Here is a 17,660-nt window from a genome sequence, read left to right as displayed (position 1 = left end):
GCTGTTGTTGTTTGTTTGTTTTAATGCGAATCCACAGGCTGAGTCTTGTAAGAAATTGTAACCATATCTTTGTTTCTATCCTTATCTTCTGTAACCCCCCCTTATGTAATACCCCGACAGGGGTCCTTAAGGAAAATAAATGATGATGATGATGATGATGATGGCAACTTCCGTTATGCTTCGGTCACGGGATCCACTGCTAGTGTTTCGTTTGATACAGATAGTACATCGGCAAGTAAAATAATGCGAGCCTACACAGATACAATCCACCTGGATAAGAGGTTTTTGCATTCGAGCTGTTACCGCCTCGCTGGTTTTTTCTTGACGTTCGCAGCTTCGTCGCGCTGGGGGAGAGATTGCTGAGAGAGAGTGAAAGCAGATGATAAAAGATAGCTTCGCGCAGCATAGCGATGAGGCGAGGATGGGTGGAGTCTAGCGAGGGAGAAGCAGCTGCGCCGCGGGGACTCAGCTGGCGTGACGTCATTGCTCTCAGACTTAAAGAAAACAAAAAAAAGAACGCGCTTGTTTGGTTCGACGTTTAACCGTGCTCTCTCATGGGTTGCAGAATGAAGCGTTTTTCCTTTCTTTACATCACTATTATCATCGCTTCGGCGGATTTCAAAAAGCTACCAGGCACACGACGTCGGAGCTAGCATGCATCAGAGCTAAGGGGTGGCGGTGCAGCGTCTGGCATATGACTCCCACGCATATGGCGTCTCAAGAAATCGCTTCTGTGGCGGCAGGTACCTGAAATGGCCTGCCATCCCAACCGAAACCTCCCACAGAGTTATACGGCGTCAATATTTCTGTATCCTTAGCTTCCCTAAGCTTCGCTGGTCTGTGATGTTTGCGATAGCAGCCACGCACAATTTTCTTTTACTGTAGACGAAAGTTCCACTAAGTCGCAGTTTAATCGTCGATATTTTCACGTTGATGTGACATTGAGAAACACAGTAGCATGAACCACGAGTCCCGAAACCAATTCTTTATTGACTGAAACTATGGCGACAAAACAAGTTACACTCGGGAATAATGCTATCACCAAGCATATTCCTCAAGCGTTGGAAGATTGATCTGCGGCTCAAGCGAGTCGGTTATTTATAAATGTTTAGTCGAATATTCCAGACTAGTCGCAAAGGCTCAAGCGCCTTACAGTATGTGAAACACTATACTTGTCACGCATGCAATCTGATTACACAAGGTTCCACTATCACATAGACAGCATTCAAAATCAGTAAGGATGACCCAGAAGGTTCTGATACAATCAAGCGCGTCGTGCGCGGAGCGATAACTTAACACTTTTGGGCGGTGAACCACGTTCACTCCAACAAGATAAAACGAGAACGAAGACCGAAAGAACACGTAGTAAAGAAAATTAAAGCAACCAAATCATAGTGGGTACGTTAGCTACGGCAAAACCGCTTACTGGCGCGGAAGTTCGACTGCTTACGGGCATGTTACGAGCTTACGGACCATGCGCATATTCGCTGATTTTCGTGTAGAGTGCGGAATTACGTAGCTATTCCCTCAGTCCACCTTGGATTATAAGGGTGCATCCCAATCATTGTAACCGGTCCGGTATTCGACGAAGCGTCGTCGAAAATTGTAGCGTTGTCTGACCGTCCTTGGCTGGTGCTTCACGGGTAGGAGGGCAAGCTGTTGTGCTGCGACAGAAGGATGATTCTCCGACGCAAGGGTGTCTAGCACCTCTTGTGTACCACGTACGTGCTTATTCCAGTCGTCCTTGTTAGGTGAACTCCAGCTGCTCGGAATTGGGGTCAATGTCATTTAGTCAAAATTGTCATCGACTATGCGGTAGTGTATTGATTCATGACGGAGTAGTCGGGTCCTCTGTCCACTAAAGCGGCCACTGCGTGGCGACACCATCGGTGTTGTTGGTTCATAGTCTGTTGGTTCATTTCGAGGTGTATGATCATGGCTCCATGGCACTGACCCATTGTTCCGTGGCTTCGTAAGGCATCCTTTTGGCGGCGGCGTTTTTTCTTCGGAGCTTCGTCGAAATTGCAGCACGTCGTTTCTTCGTAGTGGAGAGTGATCTTGCGTTGGCGGCGGAGGACCTTGGGCACTCCAATGAACAGAAACCGCACCTCCGTAGGTTGCTGTGTTTAGTTTAGCGGATACGGGCCCACATATCGGCCACGTATTGACCCAGTGTACCCTGGGCGCTGCAGTGCGAGGCAGTGCCTTGACAACGGCGGTCGAGAAAGTAGTCGGGGTCTCCATTCATTTGCAGCCAAACAGTCAGCAATTTCAAGGAGCCGTTCGTCTTTCTGTGCACGCAAAGACTGCAAAAACTCTTAGTAGTATCTCACGGTATGGGTATAAGCAATTGCCGTGTCTCGCTTCTTCACTATTTCCGCAGAGCAAGCAGTCGCCAAGCGCGGGCGCGATGAGAGACGCAGACGCCGGAAGACGTTGACGTAGGCTATCACTGCAGACTTCAGCTGCTGCAGTTCAGTAGAAGTGAATGGCTCCTGGAACACCTCTCAAGTGACGCTAACAATTAAGGCTACTTGATGCTGCGCCGAAGAGAACATCTTAAGTAGTTCTTCGCGTGCAACTGTTCTGGTGGCCTTTCTGAGTTCGTCGGAGCCTAGCGCCTGAATTTTTCACCTAGGTAACAACACTAGGCAACAATGTCGCCGAGTGCGCTTTTCCAATGTCATTTCGATGGCCGTTGCTTCCGTTAGGAATTTCATAATGGGCTTGGCCGGTTTACGTATGCATCCGGCGTAGACCACTTGCTTCAAAACCACAGATGAGGAAAAACACTTTCATCTCTCACATGAGCGAGTCGACGTGCCTGAATTAACAGTTGATTTCTGTCCTGAAGATCACGGTGTTCTCATTGAACTTCGGGCCGCTGCTTAAGCATGACGCTCGTGAATGTCTGTGGAACAGTTGTAATGTTCTAACAATGAAATGGCGTAAGAATGTAAGCTGCGAAACCGCAGCTTTTCACAGTTTCAATTGATAAACATACCGGTTCTTGAGTAGGTCTCCGGCCAGCTTTTCAGATCTCCAAACAGTGATCCGTGAATGATCGGTGGCTTCCTAGGTTTTTGCAGCAAACGTCGCTGAAGGTGACACGGACACTCACTGTGGCAGTTGTCTCGGCCACGATCTTCCTAGTCTTTTGGGGCATATGTCCGTACACGGGCGGCAGTCATAGCCTGCAGCTAGCTCGCCCTTCCATGACGTCAACGTTATTTTCATTGCTGATAGGGTTTACTCGGTCTCCACGAAGCATCTCTACGATATGTCATGTTGTTGAGACGGTGAACAACACAGAAGAACCGTGGGTCATGAAAGACTTTATTTGGCGAACCGGAACCAATAAAGGAAGTTACATTCGGGCATAAAGATAGTGCCGGCAACTGAGTTCGATAGTCGAAGAAATGATTTGCGATTAAGGAGCGTCGGCTATTCTCACATTATTTGGAGAAGACACCAACGTAATCGCTGGTGCTCGCGTGTCTTTCAGAATACACAACTGTGTCAGCGTTGCGTGTGTAATTTTATTACAAAAGGCTCGACTACAAGATAGGAAAAAGATAGAATCGACGAGAATATTGCAGGATGTTCTGATACATGCTGGTGCCTCATTCCCGGAGCTGTAACTTAACATTTCTTATTTGCTGAAACGCGTTCGCAGGAAAAAGATATAGAAGGACGCGGGTCAATAAAATAACTAAGAAGTGTATCTCGATCGTCCTGTCATTGCTCGAAGGGATTCGTTTGTCACGTCAGGCTAAGAAATTTCACTTCTGTAACTAGAGTGGAGCGCAAGTCAAAAGAGGCTCTTTAAAACTGACGCAGGTTCCATCTCAATACAACAATTATTGACGTGTTCGCAGTTCAACATATATACTTTAGCTCCAAATGATTTGAGTTAATACAGTCTCACTGTTGTCATCAGCATGATTAAGAACAAAAATCTTCGGTATGAATACAAGAGCCAAAGAGAGAACTAAAACATTACGTGCATTTAACAGTTTGTAAAGGAAATACATTTTGCAATGCCTGCCTCTATGTATTGTCGCAAAAGCTGTCTCTGAGAGGCAGCAAGGACTAAGGACCTCAATTATTAGCAGAGATTAGAGTTTAGTTGGAACACAGTGCCTCCTTTTAAATGATTCCTCATGTGAGGTACTTCCTTGTACTCGCACTGCAGAATCATTGAAAGGATGGTTAGGAAAAGCTTGTTTACTAGTACACTCGCAAAACGCTTGAAAAAAGCTAAACGAAGTGTCAAGAATCTTGTGCGAGCATTCAACCTTCTATATACACCAAGGGCAAACTTGCAGCCCTTTAGGGTTTGTCTAGAAATGAGGTTTCTAAAGCTACGTCGGTGAAGAATATAGTTTCGCAAACAGTGAGCTCTAGCCAGGACCTTCAGTGTTCTTAGACATTGAAGCACCCCTAATTCAGCTGGAGGCGACGCTTTGTAAAGCAATTTCGAAAAATCTAGCGACATCGTTTCCGTCTTGCATTTCACTCAGAAGTTTTAAACTCCAAAGAAGCCCGTCTCTCAACACGATGCGTTGTGTTAATTTCTCACCCCTGTGGCAGAATGTCAGCGTTATATGGCTGCACGCCTCCATGGTCGCGTTCCTATGCAAAAACCCGTGCACGATTTACTTCACTTGCGCACTGGTCACGCTGTTAGGACTGCCCACTCGTATGCGTAACGACATGCGCAATCAGTTGAGATGCATCTCTAAACAACCCTCCACACAATTTGCACCTATTATTCTGACAGATCTGCGCCGAGGTTTTCTCTCTTTGTGGAACGAAATCCACACTGCTTGCACTCGTACGCCATTTTACCTTCGTGAATTCTTATGTGGTGTCTACTGAGATTTGAGCTGCTCTTCAAGGATAGATTACATATTTCGCAAACAAAAGGTCTGTCGTTACTATGTGATTTGAGATGACCGTTAAGATCCGCTTTGTTTTTGAATGGTTTAGTACATATGTGGCAGAAATGGGGTTTCACACCTGCGTGAATCCGTCGATGATTACGGAAAGTGGAACTACCCGCGAATGATTTCTCACATATTTCACATTTGTATGGCTTCTCGCCGGTATGCGTGCGGTAATGTGCAGATAGATTGCCAGCCCTTCTGAAAAATTTACCACATGTTTCACATTTGTGTTTCGACTTCGTGGCAGACGATTGATCACTTGCTCCGACACCGCAGGAGTCTTGCTGTTCCATTCCGCCGGTTCCAGTAGCATTCCTGCAAGGATATGGGCAAATTAGCTCAAAATGGCGGACTCTTATTATGGGACGACAAAAACACACTTTGACCAATTGAGTGTTTGGCAAAAAAAATCGCACGTTAACGGTAAGGCGACTCGCTCAATTTTAGCACTAAATTGCTGGATTCATATTTAGCGCTCGATTTGGGCACTAGATTGGCAGAAATTGAACGGTGGTGCTTTTGGTGGCCTGTGATGCTAAACTTGAAATTAGGAACTTTCCTCGTTCGAGTGGCAAGCATAACAGAAGCCTTGCATTATCTAATACACCGTGTCTATCCTACATGAAACAGGTGCAGGAGATTAGAAATATCTCTCAGTGATGGTAAGTTAAAAAACTAGCTGGTCTGAGTATTGAAAATACAACTTCGTCTTCAATAGGCTCACAAGCAGTATTCAGGCAAAAGTCCGGGAGCGTGCTTTCGGTAGTGCGACATTTGGCGTTGAGAAAGACTTTGTTGCGTCGGCTAAAATACGTCTCCGTTTTATTGCGCTGCTCTTACTGACCCATTCTTGCGGCGAGTGCCGGTGGTGTAACAGAGCGAACGAGCACAGCAGCGAAAGATGAAAGAGCGAACGCGGAGCGGCAGAAGACGCGAGCCTTGAATGGTTGAGAGGCCGCGACCAATGATAGCTGCCCCTTCTGTGACATGAGCGCGGAGGACTGGTTTCATGCGGACTCGCCCAACGGCTAGTTTCGTACTAGCATCAGATCTCAGCCAGAGCGCTCATTTCGAGCTATGATCAGCTCGTGTCGGCTCTCGTTTTCGCTTGTTTGAATTGCTTGATTCGATTGTATTTGTCGGCAATTGTTCTTAATCTGATTTTATGCGCGTATTTTATAGAAGCGATACAGCACCAGCTTTTTCACTAGATCCTTTGATCAGTCATTTGCAAAAGCCGTCGCGCTTGACCTCTGCTATCTATCTCTCAAAATATTTGCCTGAATATATCCCGTAATAAAACACGTACACAGCTGCTCTCAAATTTCGCATTATGGGCTTTCCTAGTGGTTGGTGAATTTTTCAGGACAGATTGTATGACAGGAAGAGTATAAAGGTCAAGCAGCATGTTACTCTCTACTAACACCTGAAGAGGAAAGCCTGCTGCACACGTGCTAATGCCTAAAGTTGTACGATCTGACGGATCAGACTGTGAGCTGCAGTATGAAGTAGACGTTTGGCGCTGTAGGTTGACCTCATCAAAGCCACATGCGGGACTATAATGCATACCTAAAGATAATTTTGTTCTTTTCATTGGCTCTCATTCTTTCCGTCGCTCGTTCGTTCGCTCGTTTCTTTCCTTGGTTCATATTCAGCCATTACTTGCTTGCTTACGGGGGTGTGAGCAATTCCTGATAATATTTTGCTCTCACTAGAGGCGATTTCTTGGGGGTATAAGCCATTGCAACCAGCCACTTGAGGCTCTTGATTTAAGAAATGGAAATGCGCAAAGAGCAAACTATTCGCGGTATTTCTGACATGTGTAGGTGGAATGACTCCCGCCGGACATCGTACGCCTTAACTGAGACAGGATTATCTAATTAAAAAATTACAACTATCAAATAATCGAATTTCGTTGGATAGAGCCAGTTAAATTGCGGCAAATTATCCATCAAAACTTACTGAGGCTGGCAAGTGGGAAAAATTATCTACTCACTAAGCTTAAAAACAATAGAAGCTTAGAATTTACGAAATTGATGATGATGACGATGATGATGGTTGAAGTTTATTGGCGGAAGGGCATCGAAGGCCAAAGAGCGCCAGGACATGTAGTTTTGTTGAGTAAAATTATGAGTTTAGGACTTTATCTTAAAATAAATACTGTATAGAAGCCTATCTGTTAGATATGTCTATCAATACTTGTGCATCAATTCTAAAATAGTTAAGATATGCATAAGGATTCAAATGCATTGGTTGCAGGCACCCATGGTAAATTGTGGATTGTCCAAGTCCATAGCTGTACAATTCTTGCTTACGCAAGAAGAGCGAGAGCTCAGACATACTTTTCTGCATCAGACCATATCTCACCTGTGAGGCACAATCTGATGGTTAGGATGATATGAGATGATGTCTAGAAAGTTAACTTGTGCGAAATAATTCAGCACTCTTAAAGTTTAAAAGTGCAGCCTATGATAAGAACATTGAGGGATGGGGGGGTGGGTATATGGTATCAGTAATGTTTCCTAAATTGAGCCACTGGCTCTCGGTGAACTTGAGTACATTTAATTAGGACATGTACGACGATTAAGTTCTCACCGCAGCGTGTGCACGTCGGTGGGTCAGTTGCAGTAAAGAGGTATTTGTGTGTGCCATAAATGTGTCCTATTCTGAGTCGTGCCAGCCTGACTTCGGTGAGTCGATCAAGCTTCAGCGGGAAACATTTCGTTAACTGCGGTTTAAGAAGGTGCAGCTTATTTTCTACTTCCTGGTCTCATTCAGCTTGCCAATGATTATGGAGGGCCTTTCGTACCGCAGGTCTCATGTCTACACCAGGTACCCAGCTTACATCAATTGCATTCCGATGAGCCGCTTGTCCAGCATTTTTATCCTACATTTCATTGCCTGCGGTCCAGAGTGGCCTGGCACCCACCATACAACAACAGCAAGGTGTTGTTTATACGCTACTTGAATAAGTGGAAGAAGCTTGTTTAATACAGTGTTTCGGCTTGCTTTGCCACAGGACAGGGTTGTAACAACGCTTAAAGGATCTGTGTATATTATAGAATTTCGTATCTTTTTCTGTACTATATACTCAACAGTGATCAGAATAGCGTACGCTTCCGCTGTAAAGAAGCTGCTATAGTTATGGAAAGTTTTAGAGTTGGAGAAGTTTGGGCCATGGGCTGCACATGATACCGAATTTTCACACTTTGAAGCATCAATAAAAAATGCAATAGATCTGTACTTGTCTTCAAGAGCCATGACATGTTGCTTGATGAGGGCACTTGGGCAACTCTTTTTGTTAAGCTCTGCAAAGGACAAGTCACAGATGACTTCGCATTGTTCCCAAGGTAGGATGGGTTCAGCATAGTCGCTTTCCTGTAGATCTGTGAAAACTATTGCAAGTTTTTCCGCAACAGACTATACTGCTAATGGGAAGGGCGGGGCGTGAGACGGCTGGGTGAAATACAACTGGTTTGCGGACTGATCATTTATGAGCGTATTGCATGGATGCTGTTTTATCGACATCGTTCTTATTGCATAGATGACTCCGAGATATGTGCGCTGATAATCCAGTGGCCAATGATCGGACTCTGCATAGAAATTTTGGACAGGCTTTTGCGAAAGGCACCAAGTGCTAGGCGGATACCCAAGTGATAGACAGGATCGAGTAGCTTAAGTGCTGTATTTGAAACTGACTGGTAAATAATACATCCATAGTCTATGCGTGACAACAAAAGGCTTTTAAAAAAAGATAGGAGACAATACCTATCTGGTCCCCACGACTGGTGAGATAAAATCTTTAAAAGGTTCATAGTTTTAAGACAGGTCAGCATCAACTGTTTTACATGCTGCATGAAGGTTAGCATACTATCGCAGATTACGACCAGAATTTTTTCTTTTCTATTTACCAGGCTTCTCCCATTGATCGTAATGCATGGGTCAGGGCATACCTCTCTTCGTCTCGAAAACAGCAAACAGGTAGTCTTCTCTGCACATAATCTAAACCCGTTTTGTCTGCCCATTTCGCGAGCCAATTAACATTTAACTGTATCTGGCGTTCACATATGGACAGATTGCAAAATTTAAATCTCACTGGGATGTCGTCCACATAGAATAAGACACCATGGATGGTACACCAGAGCGGAGAGAGTTCATTTTAATCAGGAAAAGTGTCCAACTTAGCACTCCTTCCTGTGGTACGCCGTTTTCTTGAACAAATGTGCGCGATAGTACATTGCCAATTCTTACGCTGAACTTCCTTTCAGATAAGTAATTTTGCAAGATGTTAAGCATAGAATCACAAATTCCATGGGATGACAGGTCTTGCAGAATACCGTATCGCCAGGCGGTATCATATGCCTTCTCAAGATCAACGACTGCTGATAGACGCTATTGACTGTGTACAAATGCATAACGTATATATGACTCAAGGAGAACAAGATTATCGGTTGTTGACTTTGCTATTCAGAAGCCAAATTGGTGAGGGATCAAGGTACTATTATAATGCAAAAAGCACACAAAGCAGTGGGTAATCATTTTTTCAAATACTTTAAGTAAACAGCTCGTGGGTGCAATCGGTCTGTAATTGTTAACTAAGGGAGGTATCTTTGCCGTGTTTCAATATTGGCAGGACTATTGCCTCCTTCCAAGATGAAGGTATATGACTAGTTGCAAAAATCTTATTGTAAAGACCTAAGATCCAGTTTCGGTTCTCATAAGGTAGACTTAATTATTTCATAAGAGATTGTGTCAGAACCTGGAGCCGAGCTGCCACAAGGGCCTAGGGCAAGCTTGAGTTCATGGAAGGTTAGTGGTTTGTTTTATCCTTCTGATGACAACTTGTTTGGACGCATAGGAATATTTTCAGCTATTCTTTTATGGTGTAAGAACTTTTCGGTATAATTTTTGGAGTTTGATACCCCCGAAAGTGCTCACCAAGATTCTTTGCTTGATCTTCTATTGGTATCGCCAGAGCCAGGGATGAGAGGGAAAAAATTTTGACGTTGTCGTTTTAGTATACGTACGCTTTATATACTTTGCTAATATGGGTTTATGAGTTTATGGAGGATACGTAGCGTGTCCAGCTTTCTCTTTTGGATATTCGGCGGAAACGGCGGCCGTTTGCTTTGCACCGCTTAAATTCTAATGGATTTTCTGTTGATGGATAGTGTGAAAATCTACTCCATGCTTTGTTATGGCTTTTCTTTCCTGTTTCACAGTCTTTGTTCCACCATTGTTTTGAATTGACTTTATCTGTGCACGACTGAGCTATGCAGTTTTTAGCGGAACAGAGGATATGTTCAGTGATGTAGGTGGCCAGTTCCTCTACACCTAGGTGGTCCACATCTTACAGGGACAATATACATGGGTTTCTAGAATTCCACCAGTCTGCACTATGAAGTTTCCACTTTTTGGGGTAAGCTGGTCCATCACGCCACTTTGTTCTTTCTACGAGTGTTGGGAAGTGATCTGTGCCATATGGATTACCGATAACTCTCCATTCCAGGTATGGAATAAGTGATGCTTGCCCTATGGCTAAGTCTATACATGAATACGTGTTGTGTGTAGGACTAAAAAGTTGGCTCTGTCGTGTTAACTAGACAGGCTCCAGATGAAAGAAGGAACCTTTCAATTGCCCGTCCTCTCGCATCACATTTTGAGTCACCCCAAAATGTGCTGTGATCATGGAAGTCTCCGAATATCATATAGGGATCGGGAAGCTGGTCAATCAGCTTTTCAATTTCTGCTATGTCAAAGTATTCATCAGGCGATATATATATATATATATATATATATATATATATATATATATATATATATAGGCGTGATACATGCTAGCGTGCTACTGACTTCTGGGCTATGATTGCCACACCGCCTGCAGAATTAACATTATTTCTATCTTTACGGAAAATTGTGTACTGTCTTAAGAAAATTTTGTATGTCGACTTTAAATGCATTTCTTTAACACAGAAGAGTCGTGGCTCATATGCCTCTAGTAGATCTTTGACATCATCTAGATTCTTCAGTAGGCCCCTGGCATTCCACGGAATTATTTGTGTAGCCATATCGAGGAAGATCTTTGTTTTCCGTGTTCACGAGCACGTGTTAAAGATAGATAGATATGTATACAAGGACTGTAACCGTTCAGGTTACTGGCCCCTTTTTCAGAGCAGTTACAGGAATTTTATCCCTCCTAGCACTCTCCTGAGAGCGCTGATCTTTCGGCGTCGATGACGCCGGGGTTTTTTGATCGACCTCTATGACCTTCTCTGAGGTGCTGGAAGATCGTGAACTAGGTGCTGAGACTTGCGTCCCAGCCGTGGAGTTCGGTTTAGCTTTGCAACCTGCGGAACCGAAGTCTGCAGGCCCACCTTCGGTGATGCTGGAGCAGCACTTGCTGTGCCACCAGGGGGGCTGGCTCAGTGATTACCGGACCGCTATCAGTGACCGCGGTAGACTCCCAAGGCTTTTGCGAGGCTGCCCCTCGTCGCGCCACCTCGGAAAAACTTGTGTGATCTAAGTACGAAAGACGTTTCCTTGCTTCCGGAAATGTCATATTTTCTTTGATTTTTAGTGCAATTATTTCTTTTTCTTTGTTCCATTTAGGGCATGTCCTGGAGCAGGCTGGATGGCTTCCTTCACAGTTCACGCAATGTGCAGATAAGTCACAAGTGTCTGATGGATGATCGTTCGAGCTGCATTTCGCGCAAGTCTGCCTTCCTCGGCATGTCTGAGATCTATGCCCATACCTCTGGCACTTAAAGCACCGTCGAGGATTTAGGATGTACGGCCTAATGCATACTTTGATATAGCCTGCATCCAATGCACTAGGCAGCACAGTAGTACCATAGGTTAGTACAATGTGCTTTGTTGGAAGTTGTTTATTGTTCATGTGAATTAGGATTCTTTCTACCTTGATCACAATTTGTTCCTGGAAACCTTCAAGCAGCTCTTCGTTACTAAGGTCCAAGAAGTCGTCTTCAGAGATTACTCCATGGTTCGTGTTCATGGTTCGATGTGCCGACACAGTGACTGCTACATGACCAATGCATTTCAAGTCATTATTTTTATCATGTTGAGTTTTATCCTTCAATTAAAGGAACTAGTCTTCATTGGACATATGTGGCTTTGTAGCCAGGTCCTATAGTGTTTGCGAGGCATTTCGCCACCAAGAAGGGGGAGAATTTACGCACGCTCTTGTTGCCTTCACTGTGGATTACTTGGTACTTATTGAAGTGTTCTTGATTGTTTTTCAAAAAGAATTCAAACGTTGCATCGGTGCGCCCTATTTTTAGAGCGCGATCAAGGGAAAGTGGTTTACTAGAAGCCATATAGGGGTCTTGAGTTCGGCAGCAGCGCCAACCGCCCACCACCGATGCCAACATGGGGACGGAGCAAGCCTTACGAGTAAGACAAGCCCTCGTCAGTTGTACGGTGCTACTATAACTCAATCTGGAGTACCCAAGGTTGGCCACCCGCACAAGGTTAACCCTCGCTGCCAGGAAGGTCGGAAATAAATGGAAGAGAGGAGAAGACAGGAAAGATTGAAAGGAAGAGAGAAAGACGCACAATGGAGAGGGGGACAGGAAAAGGCAACTACCAATTTCCCCCGGGTGGGTCAGTCCGGGGGTGCCCTCTACGTGAAGCCGACGCCAAAGAAGTGTGTTGCCTCCATCGAGGGGCCGTAAATGTCCAAACACCCGAACTCGGCTCAAGCTCCAGGATCCCCTTTTCCCCGGACACGGCAAAGCCGCGCGCGGTTAGACATGGGAGAGTCCAACCCCCATGTCCTCGGGTACGTGGTGTCGCAACACACCAAACGCCTGCCGACGAAGAAGCCCATGCGGGGTAGAATTTACAAAGTAAACTACACGAAAAAAAGATATATCGCAGTTACATTAGCTACATCTCTTGGAGCATCCCAAGCGGACAACTTCCTTTATATTTCTTTGCAATTTCCTTGAAATCGATACAATGTGTCCGAATAGTGGCAAATGATCTACCCATAAAATACAAAATTTCATAGCGCTGTGTAATCTGGGATTTTTGAGCGCTTTCAATGTGTTATTTGGTGCAGTTGATTGAATGGTGGGGGTGTTATTATTGCTGAGTTTTAAAGATGCAATTTTGTTACTTGAGTTTCTCAACGTTTTCTCAACTATTTGAGCAATCTAAAATGCAACTGCTTCAGTTATGATATAACATTTCTTCAAACGCCACGAGCTTCAATACTCGTGCAGTGTGTTGCCAAGCACAATCAGTTCTCTTTTCCAATGTACATGGATCGTAGATCCTGAGCGAAAGCTTCTTTTTTACGCCGACACAATATTGTTTGAACAGCAGCTGATATTTGTCATTTAACTTATCGCAACATTTATCCCTCGCGCAAGGGCGTCAGGGCCAGCGTAATTCTGATGATGATGATGTGTGGTGTTTTATGGCGCAAGGGCCAGGTTTGGCCAAAGAGCGCCATGACAGGTGGTAATGTTGACGATGTATTGTGGATGACATGTACAATGAACTCATCATGGTAGATGTGGCATGGCTGTAAAAGGGCCTAAAATCTGTAGCTGTAAGTGGCATAGTTGCTAAAATAATGACGGTGACTAGGCAGTGATGTGGGCTATGGCAATGGGCTGTCGTTAAAACACTGTGCAATAAAACAACACTGACTCCAGAGTTTTAAGAGAGCCCTTGAATGCAGGGCTTTTAGTCACGTGCTAAAAATTGCCTGGCCAAATGATTTTCAGGATGTCGGTTTCGTCTAAAAAATCTAAGACTGTTTGCAGTTTGAAAAACGGTTCGTCAATAAGAAAAAATGCAGGATGGAGTGGTATATTTTCGCGATATACAGAAGGGAAATACGTTTTCCTCTCCGTTTCTATTGCAGGGCACTGCATAAGAGCATGGATGACTGTCAGGCCATCGCCGCACCTACTACAAGTAGGAGGATCCCCGCCAGTCAAGAGGTAGGAGTGAGTACTGTGTGTCCTATTCTTAATCGGCAATGAAGTACTTCCTTGTACCGTGCTGTTTTGTCACTTATCCAATTCCGCAATCTTGGTTTTATAATATGTAACTTATTCAATGTTTGTGTATCCCACTCTGATTGCAAATGTTTCCTCAATTTACGGCGCAGAAAGGGCTTTAGGTCTGTGGCAGGAATGGGGATATTTCCATCTGTGTCGCTAAAACTCACTGACGTAGCGTTTTCGTCAGCAGCTACGTTGCCTTTTATACCTTTATGGCCAGGTACCCAGCATAGAATAATCGCTTGGTTGCCGATATATGCGGAGCACAACAAACTATACAGCTCATTCAAAACGGGATTCTTATGCTTTCGTAAGCTAATCAGGGCTCTCACGACACTTAACGAGTCTGTAAAGACAACAGCCTTAGCGACATTTCTGCGCCTTATGTGTTTAACAGCCGAAAGTATACCGTACGCTTCTGCCGTAAAGATACTGGTGTGTGGGTTTAGTGGCCCTGATGTTGAAAATGAGGGTCCGAGAGCTGCGTAAGCAACACCAGCTGGAGACTTCGAAGCATCTGTGTAATATTCGTCACACGAATACTTCTCTTTAAGTTCAAGAAAATGAGATTGTATGTGAGCCTCAGGTGCTTGTTTGGATATTTCTAAGAAAGAGATGTCACATCTTATAGTCTGCCACTCCCAAGGCGGTGGAAGCCGTGTAGGAGCCATTAGGACATTGTGTAAAAGAGGGATCCCTGTATTTTCTGAGAGTGCTTCCAACCGGAGGGACAGAAGAGGCCTAGTGGCCGGGCGGTTACGAAACAGCCTAGCAGTGGACAAGTCGCATATAGTGGAATGACAAGGATGTTTAACATCTGATCTAGCTTTCAAGGCGTAGGGGAAAGTTAAATATGTCCTTTGGTAGTGTAATGACCATTTGTTTGACTCGACGTAGAGGCTTTGCACAGGGCTAGTCCTAAAGGCGCCTGTAGCAAGGCGGATACCTAGGTGGTGAATAGGATCTAGCATTTCCAAAGCGCTTGGTGCAGCAGAATTATAGACTATTGATCCGTAGTCAAGCCGTGTTAATATTAGACTTTTGTAAAGTTTTAGAAGGCACCGTCTGTCGCTTCCCCAAGATGTACGTGATAAGAGTTTCAGAAGATTCATAGTCTTGAGGCACTTTGATTTCAGATACTTCAGGTGGGGTACAAAATTAAGCTTACTGTCTAAAATGATTCCTAGAAATTTGTGTTCATGGCTCACAGATAGCCGCTCTCCATTTAGATATATTGCGGGGTCCGCAAGCATACCTTTCTTGTTAGAAAACAGGACGCATGTACTTTTTTGTGGGTTTAGCTTGAAACCGTTTTTGTCCGCCCACATACATAATTTATTTATGCAAAGCTGTACTTGCCGCTCGCAGATACTTAGGTTACATGATTTGAAACCTATCTGGATGTCATCCACATATACAGAATAAAACATGCTACGTGGTATGGCAGTCTGGATCGAGTTCATTTTGACAATGAAAAGAGTGCAGCTCAGCACACCACCCTGTGGAACACCAGCCTCTTGCGTAAATGGACGAGACAGAGTGTTACCAACTCTAACACGGAACGTGCGATTGGAGAGGTAACTCTGAATCACGTTCAGCAAGTTGCCTCGAACTCCCATTTCAGACAGGTCACGGAGGATTCCATAGCGCCAGGTTGTGTCGTATGCCTTTTCCATATCTAAAAATACTGATAGAAAAAATTGTTTGTGGACAAAGGCATCTCGGATATTTGTCTCTATGCGGACAAGGTGATCTGTTGTGGATGTACCCTCCCTAAAACCGCGTTGAAAGGGATCGAGTATCTTGTTGCTTTCATGAAAATGGATGAGGCGGCGGTTAATCATTTTCTCAAATAATTTACATAGACAACTTGTCAGAGCTATAGGCCTATAACTGTTGGGTGAGGAAGGGTCCTTGCCCTCTTTGAGAATAGGGATTACAATTCCTTCTTTCCAGGCAGAAGGAATGTAGCCGGCAAAGAACATGGAATTGAAGAGTGACAGTAGTGTTTTTTGGGTTTCAGGGTGTAAGTGTCTGATCATCTCATACAATATTCTGTCACTTCCTGGAGCGGACTTGTTGCAACAGTTCAGTGAGGTCTGGAACTCAGCCATTCCAAATGGACGATTGTATGCTTTATTGGATGTGCCCTTCCGACTCAAATGCACCTGTTCTGCTAGTCGCTGGTATTTTAGGAATGTATCTGTATAATGAGATGTACTGGAAATGTGCTCGAAATGTGCTCCTAGACAATCAGCTTGTTCCTCAAGAGTGTCTGCTTGTGTGTTCACTAATGGTAGTGGATGAGTTTCACGGCCTTTTAGTTTGTTTCCCTGTTCCAGGCTTTTCTTTCGTCTGTATACGAATTTATGCCGGAAATATATTTTGCAGCTATCCCTTTGACCGGGTGGTCTGTTGAGCCGGATCGGTGTGGCGTCGCAAGGCATGCGTCTACGACACGGGACGCGTGTAGCACTCCCTTTTTGGTACCGACACATTCACTTTGGAATCACCGACAACGGCAACGGGGGTAGTGCCATCGCAGCTAATTCACGCAAAGTGAGTAGCCATGAACGTTACAGGACTATGAATCATTGCATTTCTTGCTTGCTTAAGGGGATATGAGCCATTACTCACGGGAGTACTTTCCGACATGCTGTTTTGTATGTTGTTTGCATGATTAGAAAGAATTTAAGCATTGTTCTCTTCACTTTGCTGAGTGCTAGTAACTTCTGCCTTACAAGGTTATGAGTCATTGCATAATTTTTCTGGCTTACGAAAGCATAAATGCTTACGGGTTATGAGCCACCGATGATGATAGTTTTTGTTCACTGAGAACAAAAATGCGCGGAACTCCAGCAATATGCAGCTTCGCTGTAAAAGTGAGGCAACGCGTTGAAAATCGCCGTGGGGTGGGCGTAACAAGCGGCACATGACCGTCGCTGCACCGTCGTCTCTATGGAAACGGGACGCGTGGAAGCAACCCGGTATGGTATAAGCTGTATGTATGTATTGTGTATGCATAGCTATGCTCGAAGTGTACCTTGGAGATGAAGCGGAAGCCGACATCGCTACGCCACCTGGCGTGTAGCCAGACCGTCACTTGCTCTGCCGCAAAGCGGCTCGAGTGTTCGCTCTTTACGGAAGTCCCGGTCAATGAATTTGCCACAGTCGCAAATTGCGTTTCATGCTCACCACGATGAGCGCTGCAGTCACTAATACATGCTGCCGCGCACCCAGAACTTTATAGATTTCTGTTGCACAACCTTTACTCAAATACGGGATACAACGAAGCAAGCGTGAGCACTTTATCACTTTGCGAGTATGATGTCATTTGGTCAAGGTGCCGCAAAGAGAAAATGCGCAGTCTGTAGTGGAGCCAGTTTTCGCTGTGCTCACGCACACTTTTCTCGCCGTCGTTTGAATCACAATTGGGAGGGGCGTCATTTGCTCGCGCTTTCAGTGCAATATAAATTTAGTGGTGGTATTAAAAATGACGTCGGGCGCTTTATCGGCAGATTTCTTTCACGAAATCGACAACCAAGGAACACTCAAAAATAAAGTGAATAGGTAAAAAAAAAGTTGTTTTACAGCTGACGTGCTGCAACCAGACCTTCGATTGAGGAACAAGTGGCTCAAAGTATTCTTTAATCCCTTTTGCAACGTGAAAGAAACG

The sequence above is a fragment of the Dermacentor andersoni genome, chromosome 4 (genome assembly GCF_023375885.2).
Source record: "Dermacentor andersoni chromosome 4, qqDerAnde1_hic_scaffold, whole genome shotgun sequence".
In the NCBI taxonomy this organism is placed as follows: domain Eukaryota; kingdom Metazoa; phylum Arthropoda; class Arachnida; order Ixodida; family Ixodidae; genus Dermacentor; species Dermacentor andersoni.
Note: the sequence above shows the minus strand (reverse complement) of the source record.